This window comes from Zingiber officinale, chromosome 2B, assembly GCF_018446385.1.
Source record: "Zingiber officinale cultivar Zhangliang chromosome 2B, Zo_v1.1, whole genome shotgun sequence".
Lineage (NCBI taxonomy): Eukaryota > Viridiplantae > Streptophyta > Magnoliopsida > Zingiberales > Zingiberaceae > Zingiber > Zingiber officinale.
Genome location: NC_055989.1, coordinates 25,292,071 through 25,309,202, shown reverse-complemented (window position 1 = coordinate 25,309,202; position 17,132 = coordinate 25,292,071). Strand labels below are relative to the sequence as shown.

At 39.9% G+C, this 17,132-nt stretch overlaps 1 non-coding gene across 1 annotated transcript; it reads right to left on the bottom strand.

Moving 5' to 3' along the window:
- Window positions 1–3,123: 3,123 nt before the first annotated feature.
- Window positions 3,124–3,229, bottom strand: LOC122049948. Its single transcript, XR_006131186.1, has one exon. It is a non-coding gene; the product is annotated as a small nucleolar RNA R71 (small nucleolar RNA).
- Between the last annotated feature and the right edge of the window lie 13,903 nt (window positions 3,230–17,132).

The window sequence follows — 17,132 nt, the reverse complement described above, 5'->3', positions numbered from 1 at the left end:
AAGGAGAAAGGGAAGGAAAAGGCAAAGTATAAGAAACCAGAATCCTTCAAGCACAAGAAGCTAAAGGCCACTTGGTCAGATTCGTCTTCTTCCAAATCAGACGTCGAAGCCTTCTCGGGGTTAGCGCTAATGGCTAACTATCAGCTAGAAGAAGAGTCAAGCTCAGAGATGAGCATAGATGAAGGGGGAGGAACATCAGAAGAGGAAAGCTGTAGTGAAGGGGGAGCATCACCAAGTCAGGTAAGTCAGGTGCGTAATCTTACCCCTACTTAGTCCTTTCACTTTATTAAAGCCCTTTCTAAAGAGTTAGATAAATTAGAAAAGGAAAATGAATATTTGAAATTAGAGAATGCAAAATTGAAAGATGAAATTGAAAAATCGAAGACTGATGCATGTTTTAAAACAAATGTTTTTCAAAATTGAAAGTCAAAAATTAAGATTTATAGAAAATTAAACTGGTATATTAAACATCATCAAGGTCAACTTAGGAAAATTCCCAAGAATTATATACCCCCTAAGTTTCTAATTAATCCAGTAGAAAGGAACCTCTATTGGGTTCCAAAAGACTTATTAGAATAAATTTCTTTTATTATTAAAACTTCTAGGAAGAAAATTAAACGTTAAAATTTCTTTATGAGGCTTTGTCTAAGAAAGTGGTTGTTGCTCCAATAACCAAGAAGGTCTAGTGTCTCACCACGACCTGGAAGCTGAAATATTGAAATAAAATGTTTAATTAACTTTCTAAAAAATTAACTTTCTAAAAAAAGCATTAAAACTAGAATTAAATAATGCTTTGAAAGTTTTTCAAACATTTTCTTGAAAATTCTAAAAATTCAATTTACTTAGAAATTTCTTTTCTGAAAATTCTAAAAATTTAGTTTACTTAGAAATTTCTTTTCTGGAAAATTCAAAAAATTCATTTTACTTAGATTTTTTTTAAAATTCTAAAAATTCTGTTTACTTAGAAATTTTTTCTAGAAAATTCTAAAAACTCATCTTACATGGAATTTTTATTCTCTTATTATTACTTATGTGCGTAGATTATATACTCTTTTATGCATGTTTTTACGCACATTTACATACTTTGAGCATGCTTGATCTATGCATTTTTATACTTCCAGCTTTCCTTTTAGCATATTTACTCTTTTGGTCTAGAGAGCAGAAGGGTCCTGGCCGTGTGCATCATACGGCCGTGTAGCATTTCCAGAGAGCAGAAGGGTACTGGCCGTGTGAGTCACACGGCCGTGCAGCTTTGGCAGAGAAGGAACTGGACATGGCCGTGTGAATCTCACACGGCCGTGTCATGGGGCCGTGTGGCGCCCGATTTTCTGCTCTATTTAAACCCTCCTTCATGAATTGAAAGGGATCTCTCCCCCCTTTGGGAGAAGGCAAGATTTGGTGGTATCCTCCCATTCTTGGAAGGATTTCTGGGCGATTCGAGGGGAGTTCTTGACGATTTCGACTTCGGAGCGAGGATTGGATACGAAGACGAGGCTTCTTCGTAGATAAGTTTTCTCTTTTCCCCTTTTCTTGGTTTCTTGGATTGGGGATTTAAGAAATGCTTGTAATCTTTATTTCTTCAGGTATTCTTCCTCGATTCATGGAGTAGATCTTGTATTCTAGGATTAAGGGAGTATTTGTATGATGGATTGATGTAATCTCTTATGGATTTGCCATTTTCTTATTCCAATGACATTGTCTTGCTTGTATCAATTAGATCTTGAATGATTAATGGTGATTTGTGCTTAATTCTCATTCTTGATTGATTGTTTGGATTTCTTGTGGACTTTGTAAAGATAAACTCTCACTCGATCATCCGAGGGATCCACGTGACAGGTGCAAGCCCGTGTAAAGACGTTTGAGAGATAATCTTGAAGAGGAAATAGGAACATTTAAGAGAGTAGGATGGATCTTGTGCTTAGTTTCTTGTATCCTGATAGATTAATAAGTTGTGGGCTTCTATGTTGATATCCGAGGAAGGCATAGTAATAGGTGCGCTTCTGTGTAAGGACAACGTAGGTTCACGTCTAATGATTATATTTAGATACATTTCTCAGTCCTTAGCCGGTTATCTATTGCAAGAGAGAACCGGCAACTTTCTACAAGTGTTTGGCAATTGAGGGATAAGAATTGGTGAACATTTACATTCGAGAAATCTTACAAAGAAACTGAAACTCTTAGAATCTCCCTTTATCATAACCCAAAACACTAAACTCTTGTTTGTTGATCTTTAATATTAGATTTGTTTACCTTCACTTTACATTTGAAACAATTGGATAGTTGTTTAGCTAATTCGCATTGAGACATTTCTAGTGCTTATTCCAGTCCCTGTGGATACGATAATCTTTTATATTACTTGCGACATTTCCGTACACTTGCGGAGTGCAACAAGTTTTTGGCGCCATTGCCGGGGACTGCGCTATAACATTAGGAATTATCAATTGAGTTAGACTAAACATAACATTTGTTTTCCTTTCATATTGCATAGTTGTAACTAATCATTAGATTTCTGTTTTTACTTTCTTGTATAACTTTTACTTCTTGTAAATTCTTTTTGTACAAGTTCAATTCTGCATTTTTTATTCTTTTATTTTTCTTTTTCTGTTGAATTGTCATTTGCTATCTTGTTCTTGTGTATGCGAAGATCTAACTTTGCAGGGGAATTCTTTCCTTTTGACCCTGAGATTGACAGAACTTTCCATAAAAGAAGAATTCTGCAAAGGCAAATTGAAGAACAGGAACATTTGAACATGGCAAATAGACCACTCAAGGATTATGCAGCACCTTATGCAAGAGGTTTTCGATCTAGTATTTCAAGACCTTCAGTGGAAGCTAATAACTTTGAGATCAAACCCGCAATTATATCTATGGTGCAGCAGAACCAATTTGGTGGAGGACCTCATGAAGACCCCAATCAACACTTAGAGGTCTTTTATGAAATATGTGGTACCATGAAAATGAATGGAGTTCCTTCAGAAGCAGTTAGATTATTATTATTTGGGTTTTCTTTAAGAGATAGGGTAAAGCAATGGCTGAATTCTTTGGCCCCTAATAGCATCACCACTTGGGAGCAGTGTGAGCAACAGTTTCTTGATAAATTCTATCCACCAAGCAAAACAGCTCATATGAGGAATTTAATTGCAAGCTTCAAGCAAACTGACTCAGAATTTCTTTTTGAAGCATGGGATAGATATAATAGTATGCTCAGACAATGCCCACATCATGGGTTGGAAAGATGGTTAGTGTTGCACACTTTTTATAATGGTATCAACTATCATACCAAAGTGTCCCTTGATTCAGCTGCTGGAGGGGCACTTATGAATAAAAGTTTAGATGAAGCTGAAGAAATTATTGACAGTGTAGCACGAAATCATCATCAATGGGCAAATGAAAGAAGTGGTGGCTATTCTTCTGTAAACCCAACAATTAAAGCATCAGGGAAGTTTGATGTAGATGCAGTCACTCTTTTGTCTGCAAAATTGGATGCTCTTACAAAGAAATTTGAGAATATGGGGACTAGTGCTAATATGATCAATGCCATTAGTACATCTTGTGAAGTATGTGGGAGTTCAGAGCACTCAAATGACTCATGTCCATTGGGAGCTATCACTGCACAAATCAATCAACTGGAACAATGTGATGCAATCATGAGTTACAATCAAAGGCAGAACAACCCATACTCAAATACTTATAACCCTAGATGGAAGAGCCATCCCAATTTTTCTTACAGAAATAATCAAGATCAAGGACCATCTATGGGGGCAAGACCAAATTTTCAAGCTGGGCAACAAAATTTTCAACATCTATCTTCTCAAGGCTTACCAAAGTCAAATATTGAAAAGATGCTTGAAGAAATTATCTCAAGTCAGAATGAAATGAAGCAAGATTTAGCAAAGCTCATTCAGAGAATGGATAATTCTGAAAAGCATCAAAAGATCCAGGATAGTCAAATTGCCCAACTAGCTTCCTCATCATCCAGAGCACCAGGACAACTTCCAGGAAAACCTGATGTGAATCCTATGGAGCATTGCAATAGAATTGAGCTTAGGAGCGGACAGACCTTGGGAGACTCCCAAGTGACTGCTCCAAAAGGGATACAAAAAGAAGAAGAGCTCTCTCCTCTTATACCAAATCAGATTCAAGCTAATGAGGGGAGTACCATTGAGGTTGAAGAGACTCCTCCACTGAACCATCAGAGCAAAGCTGTCCCTTTTCCTCAGAGACTTACAATGCTCAAGAAGGATGAAGAATTTGGCAAGTTTTTAGAAAAAGTTAAGGAAATTTGTGTAGAGGTACCTCTTATTGATGCTATTCTTCAAATGCCTAGATTTGCCAAATTCCTGAAGGATCTCATGTCAAACAAAAGAAGAAGAGGAGAGGTTGAGACCATTGCACTTAGTGAGAAATGTAGTGCTATTTTGGAGAAGAACACTTCCCCAAAATTAAAGGACCCAGGGAGCTTTTATATTCCTTGCAACATAGGAAAAGAATTTTTTGAAAAAGCTTTTTGTGATTTGGGGGCAAGAGTTAGCCTCATTCCCTATTCAATTTGTAATAAATTAGGTCTCAAAAACATTAAACTTACTACTATGGCACTTCAACTTGTCGATCATTCCTGCAGGTACCCTTTGGGTATTATAGAAGATGTGCCAGTAGAGGTGGATGGGAATGTTATTCCCACAGATTTTGTCGTGTTGGACATGGAAGAGGACCCCAGGATTCCTATCATATTAGGAAGACCTTTCCTTGCTACAGCTGGAGCTATAATTGATGTAAAAAATCATAAGCTTTCTTTGGTAATTGGTAAGGAAAGGTTGGAATATGATTTATCTAATATCTCTAACCATGTCTCGTCTCTTTTAAATGCTTGTAGCAGGACAAGCATTTATAAACTTGAGGAATGGAATTTCCATCCTCATGGAAGGCCACCAAACGAAGGAGACAATGTGGTGGAAGATGTTGGGAGAAGATCTCCCAACAAAAACGAAAAGTATATCTGTCCTCCAAGGGCGAGGAAAAGAAGTGAATGATCAAGTTTGGTCGAGCTAAAGACCTTAAACAAGCGCTTCTTGGGAGGCAACCCAAGGGTTCTTTTAGTTAGTTTTGATTTGTATTTTAATTTCTTTTAGTTTGATGCATTCTTTTGATTTTGTTTTTAGGTTAGGTGCAAAACAGAGCCCGACCGTGTGCTATACACGGCCAGGCAAAGGTTGCAGAGAAGGGAAGTGCTTGGGCCGTGCCATCCAGACACAGCCGTGTAAGATCTCCCGAGGAGAAAAAGGTCTAGGCCGTGTCTCAAACACGGCCGTGTAAAGAATCCCGAGAAGAAAGATGGAGAGGTCGTGTCTCAGACACGGCCGTGTAAAGAATCCCGAGAAGGAAGATGGATAGGCCGTGTCCCAGACACGGTCGTGCGAAGAATCCAGAGAAGGAAGAGGGGGAGGTCGTGTGGATCTGCACGGCCCGTGTAGGAGAGTTATTAAAGTCCTCTTTCTACCTTACACGGCCAGATCTTGGCCGTGTTCCACACACCCCCAACTCTCCAAAACATATCTTTCTCTCCCAATCTCTTAAAAACTCCTCTCTAATCTCTCAAGATCTCTTAGATCCGGATTCTCCTCCTCTCTAAGACTTGGACTTTTTGTTCTCCTAACCTAAGATCTTTGCTCTTTGAAGTTTTGTTCTTTGAGTTCCATTTTTCCAACCCTAGATAATTCTTCCCCTATCTAAACTCATCAAGATGTCCAATATTTTGAAGAAACTTCGCAAAGGAGGTAGTGGATCCAGTGGAGACAAAGAGAAGGAGCCATCAAGGGACAAAGGAAAACAACCAGTGAAGGGCAAAGGCAAAAGGACTTCACGCAACGAAGGTAATGACAATGAATTCAATATTGTGTTTAGAAATGATGATCAAGTAACTATATTTGCAATTCTTGTCAATAGAAAGATAGTGTGTACTAGATATATGGACCCAACTGTTCTTGATATGCTTGGAATTAGGGAAGATGTAGATTTGATGATTGGGTTTTTGGATTGGAGTGATATTATGTACACACATTTGCCTACATATCCTCGTCTTGTTTTGGAATTTTTAAGTTCATTGGATGTCCATTTTACTAATGAAGATGATTATTTTGGAAAAATCTCATTTAGACTAATGAATCAAGAATTTCTATGGGCATTTAGTGACTTTAATTCTTGTTTTGGATTAACCACCGGTAGCCCTCGTAGGTTTGATCCAAGGTTTAATTGGAATCATTTTTGGAATGCAATAACTGGGTTAGATCAACCTTATGAGCCTTCAAGAGCTAAGGCCTCCCATATGCAAAACCCCATCTTTAGGTATCTACATAGAGTCATGGGTAAAACTATTTTTGGTAGGGGAGAGAGTGATGGGGTGGTTAAAAAGATAGAGCTTTATGCTTTATGGGCTATGCTTTATAAGGTTGAATTTGATTCTGGTTTTCATTTTGTTCAAACCCTATTAAGATCTGCTAGGGCATCATCGGGATCAATTATTTTTGGTGGTTTGATTACCCGAATAGCTTATAATTTAAATCTTGATGTTGATGGATTGGAAATAATTCATGGTAATGACATGATTGACATTGATGCATGTCTTGCTATGAAAATGATCGTTCGGGATGAGAATGGTTTCGCGTTTCCTAGGAGGAGTGGTTCTCCTTTACCCCTTCCTTTTCCTGAACGAACTACTATTCGTAACCCGGCTAATTGGGTAATTTCTGAGTTAGATTTTGAGGATAACCCTTCTATACCTGGAGACACTGAGCCACATCATGAGCCCTCGTCATATGGATACCCGTAGCCTTCTAGTTTTATGGAGCCCGCTAGGCATTCTTTTGCATATGGCACGGGATCTTCTAGGTTTGATTTTTCAGATTTTCGTACGTCTCTAGAATCACTTCATGAGAAGCAAGATTCCCAACGAAAAATGTTGGAGGGGCGCTTCTCTTTATCTGATGATCAGTTTAGGGAGGTACAAAATCATTTTCAGTTTACGAGGAATTTTCAAGGTCAAGTGGCTGAGTTTGTGCAAGATTATGATACTGATCAGGCTAGGATGAGAGATTTTATGCAGAGCATGATGCTTACTAGCCAACAAGTAGATGCTTTATATGAGTATCATAGATCCTTGGGTGAGATTCCAGGTTTTCCTAGTTTTCCTATTGGCCAACCACGTCGTAGACCTCCTTTCCCTCGTCCACCCCCACCTCCTCCACCATATTGATTTCATCGGGACGATGAAAAGTTTAAGTCTGGGGGGGTGTCATGTACTGTCATGGTTTGGTTTTCAGTTTTTAGTTTTTGTTAGTTTTTCATGTTGGTTCTTATTTTCATTGCTTGTTGCTTTATTTTGCTTGTTTTTTAAATAATCATGGCAAAAAATTTTTTGAGAACATCAAATCTTCGCTTATATGCTTTCTTGGATTCAAGTGAAATGTTAGCACGATTATTGTCTTGATTCATGATGTTCGAATGATGCTAGTAGTAAACTTTGTGTAGTTCTTTTTTCTATCTTGGGAAGCATTAATAAGCTGAGAATCTTATGGTGATGAGTTTTAGTTTTGGTTCAACCTTGAGGATTTTATCTTCACTACACTTGTGCTTGATGCTTGAATAGTTGATGTCATTGAAATAGTCATGATTCATCTTGTTTGCTTAGTACTTGATTTCCATGGTGATTTCTCAACTTGCATTTTGGTTACTGGATGAGGCTCAAATCATTAAAGCTCATTTGGAAAAATCAAAATATCCCAACATGTGTACTAAAAGTACATTTGTGAATAAGTTTTGCACAATGCAAACACTTATAAAAAAAATAATAATAAGGGATATAAAAAATAGTTGTCGTGAGTGGAATCTAGCAAGTCACCCCTTTGAGACCGAGTTAGGTTACTGGGGAAATAACTGCTTAGCTTCCCTTGAGATTGAGCACACCTTTGAGACCTTGGGTTAGTTGAGAAATATGAACCAAGTGAATGGTGAGTAAGTGCCTATCACTGGTTACTTGTCTTTCACTGGAAACATTTGGAATTCAAATTTGATGACGACTTGACTAGGACATGGATTGAAACTTGAAGGGTGTTGAGTTACTTTTACACTGTGCACAAGATTCTTATGCTTGAGCCATACTTTACTTGTTTCCATGATCACGCTTGTAATGAAACTTTTTGATAGAGTTAGGAAAGTGCACTAGGTTTTATAAATGTGTTGTAGAACATATGACTTTAGACTGCAGCATTTTGCTTGAGGACAAGCAAAGGTTTAAGTCTGGGGGTGTGATGTGCGTAGATTATATACTCTTTTATGCATGTTTTTACGCACATTTACATACTTTGAGCATGCTTGATCTATGTATTTTTATACTTCCAGCTTTGCTTTTAGCATATTTACTCTTTTTCAGAGATCTGCTTTTTGTGCATTTTCTGTACACAGGAGTCGAAATTGGTGAAGATTATGCGTCCTCGGGCAAGCTTAGAAGGAATTGAAGAGAGAGAGAGCATCAGGCCGTGTACCACACACGGCCGTGTTGTTTTAACAGGAAGGGAAGAGGACATGGCTGTGTGAATCGCACACGGCCGTGTCTTGATTTGAAGAAATTAGAGCAGATGCCTTACATGGCCGTGTAGATCTATACGGCCGTGTGAGGTTTCCAGAGGCCAAGCAGGTGGTGGCCGTGTGCACCACACGACCGTGTAGCATTTCCAGAGAGCAGAAGGGTCCTGGCCGTGTGCATCACACGGCCATGTAGCATTTCCAGAGAGCAGAAGGGTCCTGGCCGTGTGAGTCACACGGCCGTGCAGCTTTGGCAGAGAAGGAACTGGACATGGCCATGTGAATCTCACACGGTCGTGTCATGGGGCCGTGTGGCGCCCGATTTTCTGCTCTATTTAAACTCTCCTTCATGAATTGAAAGGGATCTCTCCCCCCTTTGGGAGAAGGCAAGATTTGGTGGTATCCTCCCATTCTTGGGAGGATTTCTGGGCGATTCGAGGGGAGTTCTTGACGATTTCGACTCTGGAGCGAGGATTGGATCCGAAGACGAGGCTTCTTCGTAGATAAGTTTTCTCTTTTCCCCTTTTCTTGGTTTCTTGGATTGGGGATTTAAGAAATGCTTGTAATCTTTATTTCTTCAGGTATTCTTCCTCGATTCATGGAGTAGATCTTGTATTCTAGGATTAAGGGAGTATTTGTATGATGGATTGATGTAATCTCTTATGGATTTGCCATTTTCTTGTTCCAATGACATTGTCTTGCTTGTATCAATTAGATCTTGAATGATTAATGGTGATTTGTACTTAATTCTCATTCTTGATTGATTGTTTGGATTTCTTGTGGACTTTGTAAAGATAAACTCTCACTCGATCATCTGAGGGATCCACGTGACAGGTGCAAGCCCGTATAAGGACGTTTGAGAGATAATCTTGAAGAGGAAATAGGAACATTTAAGAGAGTAGGATGGATCTTGTGCTTAGTTTCTTGTATCCTGATAGATTAATAAGTTGTGGGCTTCTATGTTGATATCCGAGGAAGGCATAGTAATAGGTGCGCTTCTGTGTAAGGACAACGTAGGTTCACGTCTAATTGATCATATTTAGATACATTTCTCAGTCCTTAGCCGGTTATCTATTGCAAGAGAGAACCGGTAACTTTCTACAAGTGTTTGGCAATTGAGGGATAAGAATTGGTGAACCATTTACATTCGAGAAATCTTACAAAGAAACCGAAACTCCTAGAATCTCCCTTTATCATAACCCAAAACACTAAACTCTTTTTTGTTGATCTTTAATATTAGATTTGTTTACCTTCACTTTGCATTTGAAACAATTGGATAGTTGTTTAGCTAATTCGCATTGAGACTTTTCTAGTGCTTATTCCAGTCCCTTTGGATACGATAATCTTTTATATTACTTGCGACATTTCCGTACACTTGCGGAGTGCAACAATTACCCTGATTTTGTTGTGATTAAAGGGGGAGAGATAAGTACAAATGTAGGGGAGAGAGTTTTTTAATAACTCTGAATTTTAAAAATATTTTTGAAAAGTTTTGTTTAACTCTTAATTAAATAGTTGCAATTTTATGTATTACAAATTTATGTTTAACATGTTAGTTTAGTAATTTTCTTTAAAATTACTGTTTGTCTATTTTTACCCTAACTTGAACTTGGGTTGATGCACAGCAAAAAGGGGCAGATTGTTAGACCCTGTGGTTATTTTGATGTGATCAACCAAGTTGGTTAGGTCCTGCTTTGTGTTTGATCCCTGTGTCTGAGTGTGCAGGAACTTAGGAGCGCAGGAAGTCAAGCGGAAGACGCAGCTAGCGAGAAGGACGACACGGGAAGGGAGCCGATGGGCTCGATGCATCTGAAGGACGAGAGAGCTGCAGAAGAGTACACCGGTGGGCGAGAAGAATGTGCGCGGCGTTCGAGGGGCGTTAAGCCGGGGAGGAAGGTTGCTCAAGGAGAAGGCCAGAAATTGAGTTCGGGTGAGCCCTATTTCAGTTGGCCGAAACCACCCAAGCAAACAGAGCTTCGGAAGTCAAAGCGAAGAAGAAAAGGAGTCAAAAGAAGTTGGAAACTATTTATACCATGCAAGCAGAAAGGTATTTTTAGCAGGAACCTTGAAGGTGCCTTCATTGCTTGTTGAAGGTGCCTTGAGCCAGGTCAAAATGACCGTTGATGTTTAGATAGAGTTCTATCCGAAAAACTCATTGGAGGCACCTTGGACTACTGTTGGAGGCACCTTAGACCTACGAGATAGAGTTTCCAGAGCCTATAAAAGGACCCCTCAACCTAGGAATTAGATATCAATTATTCAATCAACTCTGTATTCATTCCTAGCAATAGTTCTGAGCTGTTAGAGTATAAAAGTTTTCTCTGCCTTTAGTAAAGGAGGCTTTTTCTAGTGTGTTTTTCATCGCCCTGGATTAACAACCTTCTTGGTTGAAACCAGGTTAACTGTTGAGTCTCTGTTTTATTTCTGTTTCTTTATTTCAATTATTTTATTATTGCTATTGCATTTTTTGAGTTGAAAGCACGAGGAGGGTATAGTTTTTATTTTTCAGGCAATTCACCCCCCTCTTGCCGGCCTCCGCTGCACCAACAAAGAGTACATCGGCAGATGAGAAGGGAGCATGCAGTGTTTCCGAGGGATGAGAAATCGGAGAGGAAGATTACTCGAGGAGCAAAAGATGTAGCTGCTCGAGGGACGAAAAGCTGTGGAAGAGTACACTAGCAAACGAGAAGGAAGCAAGTAGTGATTCCGAGGGACGAGAAGCTGGAGCAGAAGTTTGCTCGAGATGGCTAGAAGTTGGGTTCGGGTGAGCCCTATTCCGGATGGCCGATATCACCCAAGCGAGCGGAGCCGAAGCGGAAGACCCGGACTGATGCTAGCAGAATCGGAGTAGGAAACCGGGACCAAAAATTAACGAAAGCTAATATTTGGCCCCGGGCGCCCGGACCAAACCAGGGGGCCCGGACTTGGTCGGGGTGGCCGGACTAGTCCGAGGCACCCAGATTGGGGGTGCCCGGACCAGTCTGGGGTGCTGAGACTCAGAGTGTCTGGAACCCTGTTCTTATCCATTTCGACGTGGGGTTTGAACATTGCGTCAGGGATATAATTCTATCCCTGTCCAGGTGCTCGAAACCCTTTTAGGCACCTCAAGCTGGGCTATATAAGCAGCCCTACTCCCAGAAGCTAAGAAGAATAAGAATTACAGAGTAACAACACTTGTGCTTGAGTTTGTCTGAGTTTAGCTTTGTTTTGTGAGCAATGAATGTTGTAAGAGGTTTCTCCACCCAGAGGAGATTTTTAGTGTGCTTTTTCATCTGCCTTGGATTAACAACCTCCTCGGTTGTAACTAAGTAAATCTGTCAAGCCTCATCTTTTTTGTTTATTATTATTTCTGTGTTTATGCAAGTGTTTTAATTAAGTTATAAGTCCAAGAAAGGTTCTTTTTTTTTTGTTTTTTTGCAGGGGCTATTCACCCCCCCCCTCTCCCTGTAGTCGACCGCCAAGGGTCCTAACAATAACGTCATATTGTTTGGGCTAAAGAATACAAGAGCAACATACCAGTGACTTATGAACAAGGTGCTCCTAAAGCAAATTGCCAGAAATGTGGAAATATATGTAGATAATATACTAATCAAATCCCTCCAAGTTGCTGATTTATGTGTAGATATAGAGGAGACATGCTATATCTTGGGGAAGTACGGAGTCAAGCTCAACCCCAATAAATATTTATTTGGATCTAAGAGTGGATGCTTCCTTGGCTACATTGTGACCGGGCGGGGAATTAAAGTCAACCTGAGCACGGTGAAGCTCCTCCAAAATATGCCCCTGCCATAAAATCTTAAGGAAGTACAACGCCTAAGTAGACGAACACTGCTTTGTCCCGATTCATCTCAAGGTCGTCCAATCGGAGTCTACCATTCTTCAAGATACTTCGTCGAGCCACCAAATTCTAGTGGGTTGCCGAGTGTAACAAGGCACTAGAGGATCTTAAAAAACTATTTGTCTTCTTTACTTGTGCTTGCAAAGTCCATTACTGGAGAGTCACTATGGATATATTTATCTTCCACTGAGAGGGTTGTTGGGTTGGCATTAGTGTGATAGGACAGTAATGAGCAGCAACCCGTGCATTTTTTAAGTTATTTATTAAAAGACGTTGAATGCCGCTACACCGCTCTTGAGAAGTTGGCGTACGGGATGGTTTTCGTCACTTAGAGGTTACACCCTTACTTTCTTTCTCACCCTATAATTATTTTGACTAATAGTATATTGGGTCGAGTACTCATCAATCCAGAGGTATCTAGAAGATTGATCAAGTGGGCCACAGAACTAAGCAAGTATGACATACATTACCAATCCCGATCAGTCATTAAAGCTCAAGCCTTAGCTGATTTTGTAACAGAAATACAAAATCCCAGACCAAAGAGATGTGGAGAATTTATATTGATGGATCATCCACACAGTAGGGCAGTGGAGTCAGGATCCTTATGACATCGCTTTGTGAAGACAGAATGTAATTATCCATTCGGTTGGAGTATCGAGCTACCAACAATGAAGTGGAATATAAAGCATTAATAGTTGGTCTGCAAGTAGCTAAACATGTGAAAGCCTCCTGGGTCTTGATCTACTTTGATTCTCAACTAGTAGCTTAGCAACTATTGGGTAATTTTGAAATAAATAATGACTAGTTGAAGTTATATGCGGAGGCGTTTGAGAAACTAAAGGTGGGATTCAAGGAGGTGGTGCTATAGAAAATTCCCAGCTAGGAGAATCAGTATGCAGACGAGTTGGCCAAATTGGCTAGTTCCCTAAGCCCTTGGAAACTAGATAAGTCGTTCGAATAAATGTTATTGATAGATCACATTGAGCAACAAGATGAAGAAGAAATACAAAGTGATTGGCGGATGCCTTTGGTTTCGTTCCTCCAACAAGGAATTTTATCAGCCGAACAGGAGCAAACACGGATGATAAAAAAGAGAGTTGGTCGGTTCATACTGGTGGTAGATCATTTATGCAAGAGAATCTTTTCTCGTCTGTTGCTCAAGTGCGTCGGATCAAATGACATACTATACATTTTATAATAAGTGCACAAAGGTTCATGTGGAGGCCATCCGGGCGGTTGGTCACTCACTCAGAGGAGTTTACTAGTTGGATATTTTTGGCCCACTTTGTAAGTAGATTTGGTTCAGCTCGTAGCAGCTTTCTTATCTTGTCAAAACATCAAAATATTCTACATCGGCTATCAAATTATTGAAGACCTTAATTGTCTCCTACCCATTCGACCAATGTGGTATAAATATTGTGGGGCCCTTTCTAATGGCATTCGATCAGAGAAAGTTCCTTCTCATTGCTGTAGAATATTTCTCTAAATGGATAGAAGACGAGCCACTAGCTAAAATAACCAAACGGATGGTCAACAAATTCCTATAGTAAAACATTGTGTGTTAGTTCGAGGTTCCCTATAAGCTTGTATCGGATAATAGAAGCCAGTTCTAAGGATGGAAGAACCAAGAATGGTGTTCCAGTTATAACATTCTGCAAGCCTTTACTTCTATGGCTTATCCTCAAAATAATGACCAAGTAGATGTTACCAATAGGGAGATCATTCGGGGACTCATAATATACTTGATCATATGGGGAGAGTTGGTTTAATGAATAACTAGTGTATTGTGGGCTTATTGCACCATGCCCCAGGAGGCCATAGTGATAACCCCTTTTCATCTAGTGTATGGGAGAGAAGCTGTCATGCCCGTAGAAGTTGGAGTAAAGTCCAATCAGAGACAATTATATGATGAAGATAATTCTGATCGGTGTCTCATGAAACTTGATCTTATAGAAGAAGTAAGGGATAAAGCAGTCGCTCGGCTGATGGCATATTAATAGCGAATAAAATAGAACTATAATCGAAAGATTATCCCTAGATTTTTATAGGTCGATGATCTAGTCTGGAAGCAGATTAAATCGGTCAACGAGGTCAGCAAACTAGAGCCATAGTAGGGCGGGCCATACAAAGTGCTGTGAATGATCGACTTAGGCTCTTATTATCTACAAGACTCAGAAGGAAAGGATTTGAATTGGCCATGGAGTGTGAATCATCTACAACCTATCGAGCTTGAGAGTACATTTGTATTGAATTGATGTAGCTTCTAAAAATTCATACTCAATAAATGCAGGCAAATTGAAGTAAAATGCTAAGGCCCAGACTCTCGCTCTGATCGGATGAGTTATAAGTAGCTTGCTCTCATGACTAAGTTTCCGACTCTCGCATCGTTTGGCCAAGTTATAAGTGAGCTTACTCTCAAGACTAAGTCCCAAAATCTCATGTCATTCGATCTAATTATAAGTGAGCTTGCTCTCATGACTAAGTCCCAGACTCTCGCTCCGATTGGACGAGTTATAAGTGAGCTTACTCTCATGATCAAGTCCTAGACTCTCACGCCATTTGAACGAGTTATAAGTGAGCTTGCACTTACAACCAAGTCCAAGACTCTCGCTCTGATTGGATGAGTTATAAGTGAGTTTGCTCTCACAACCAAGTCCTAGACTCTCATGTCGTTCGGTCGAATTATAAGTGAGATTGCTCTCAAGACCAAGTCTTAGACTCTCATGCCATTTGACCAAGTTATAAGTAAGCTTGCTCTCACGACCAAGTCCGAGACTCTCGCGCCATTTTGTCGAGCTATAAGTGATCTTGATCTCATGACTAAGTCCTAGACTCTCGCGCTGTTCGACCAAGTTATAAGTGAGCTTACTCTCATGACCAAATCCCAAACTCTCACCATTCACCCGAGTTATAAATAAGCTTACACTCATGACTAAGTACCAGACTCTCATTCTGTTCAGACAAGTTACAAGTGAGCTTGCTCTTATGCCTAAGTATGAGACGAGCATAACATCCAGTGATAATTGGTTTTTCCTTTACACTTTAACTATCAAGTTATTTATTCAAAGCTTTTCAAAAAGTCTAAGTGTTTCACAACCGAGCGGGCAGTTGGTTGATTGCCACTTATCGGGTTTGAGAAAATAATGCTAAGTTAAATAAAGGAAAATGTGTGGAAAAATGAGAAGAGAAGGAAAATGACCAAAGCATAAAAGCTTTTTCTTCAAAAAAAAATATATACAAGGATGAGACCCAAGCTTTTCAAAAGGCTTCACAAAGCCTAGAAAATGAAATTTCTAAATAAAAGTCTTTACAGGCATTAGCCAAAATTCGTCGAAGATTTTATGGCACCGACTGAGGTTTCTAGGAAGTTCCATGGTCAGATGACCGACTTCTTGTAGCTGTTTTATCGCCCCCTCTGCTCCATAGCTAATCATTTTAGTCATTCGATTAGCTAACATTTGATTGAAGTCCCGGGAGTAGAGATATTCCACCCTGACCGTTTCTAGCCAATCGAGCTCACTTGACTTATAGATGGCAAATTCAACATTTAAAGCGGCTAACTCGGTCTTCAAAGCCTCTAACTTGGTTTCTTTTTTCCTTAAGGGCTTGTTGCTGCTCCTTAAGTTAGATCTCCTGGATGACTTGCTCAACCGCCCGGCTAGGCTGTTCGATAAGAAGGTTGGCCTATGCTTCTTCCAGTTTCTTGGACAGGGCTCGGACTCTTTGTTCTTGATATCTAAGTCTTATATGACCCTAAGCTTCCAAGTGTTGGCCTATTAGAGGCGTGAATTATAAGTTTGAGAATTTTTCTAGAGCCTCTCAAGTAGGATGACCTGGTCATGATTTTTATCTTTTTCTACAGAGAAGGCCCACTCGGTCATCAATAATATCTTTGACTGGCTCTCCAACTCCTTCAATTGGGTCACTTCTTCTAATAGTCGCTCAACTAAGCCCTGGGAGGTGCCCGCTTGCCTGACCGAGCCCTGCAACATTTTTTGCTCATGGTTCAACCTGGCCAATTTTTGGCATAGCGCCAGACCCTCCACCCAAACTATCAAAGTAAAAAAAGAAGGTTAAATGAAGCACATGAGATAGATGAATATATGAAGGCAGAATAAGCTCACCCCAGTAACGCCTTGGGGAAAGCGGTCCACTAGCTCCTCAGGTGAGCTTGAGGCTGCTTGGGCTTGTTAATCCACCCAAGTTTGGGCCAAGGTGTCAGGATATACCCGATGTGATGTGTGCTAAAACACATTTCGTAAACATGCACAGCAAAAAATAAAACAATAATAATTCTTAAATTATTACATCACATGCACCACACGCATACAAGGATACAACATGCCAAACATGATCGCATAATTAAAATTTTTATGAAAAGTAAATTTACGCTAGGTGTACCTTACGGGTGACCTGTAACGAGAAGGGCATCAACCATAGTGGCATTGTCAAACTTCATCTCTATTCGTATCCATGTCGAGCTCCTCAAAACAACTCCTTGAGTACAAGCCTCTCCTTCGAAAGTTACTAGCCATGAGCGAAGAAGAGTGATCAAGAGGAAAAGAAAGAGAAGCACACAAGGAAGAGATTTCTTCCTTATGGTGGTCATGGCAACTTCCCCTTGTTGGCGGCGGCAAAGAGAGAGGGGAGAGGGAGAGAAGAAGAGAAATTGGGTTAAAAAAATTTCAAAAACCTTACAAGCCAATTAATGATCTCA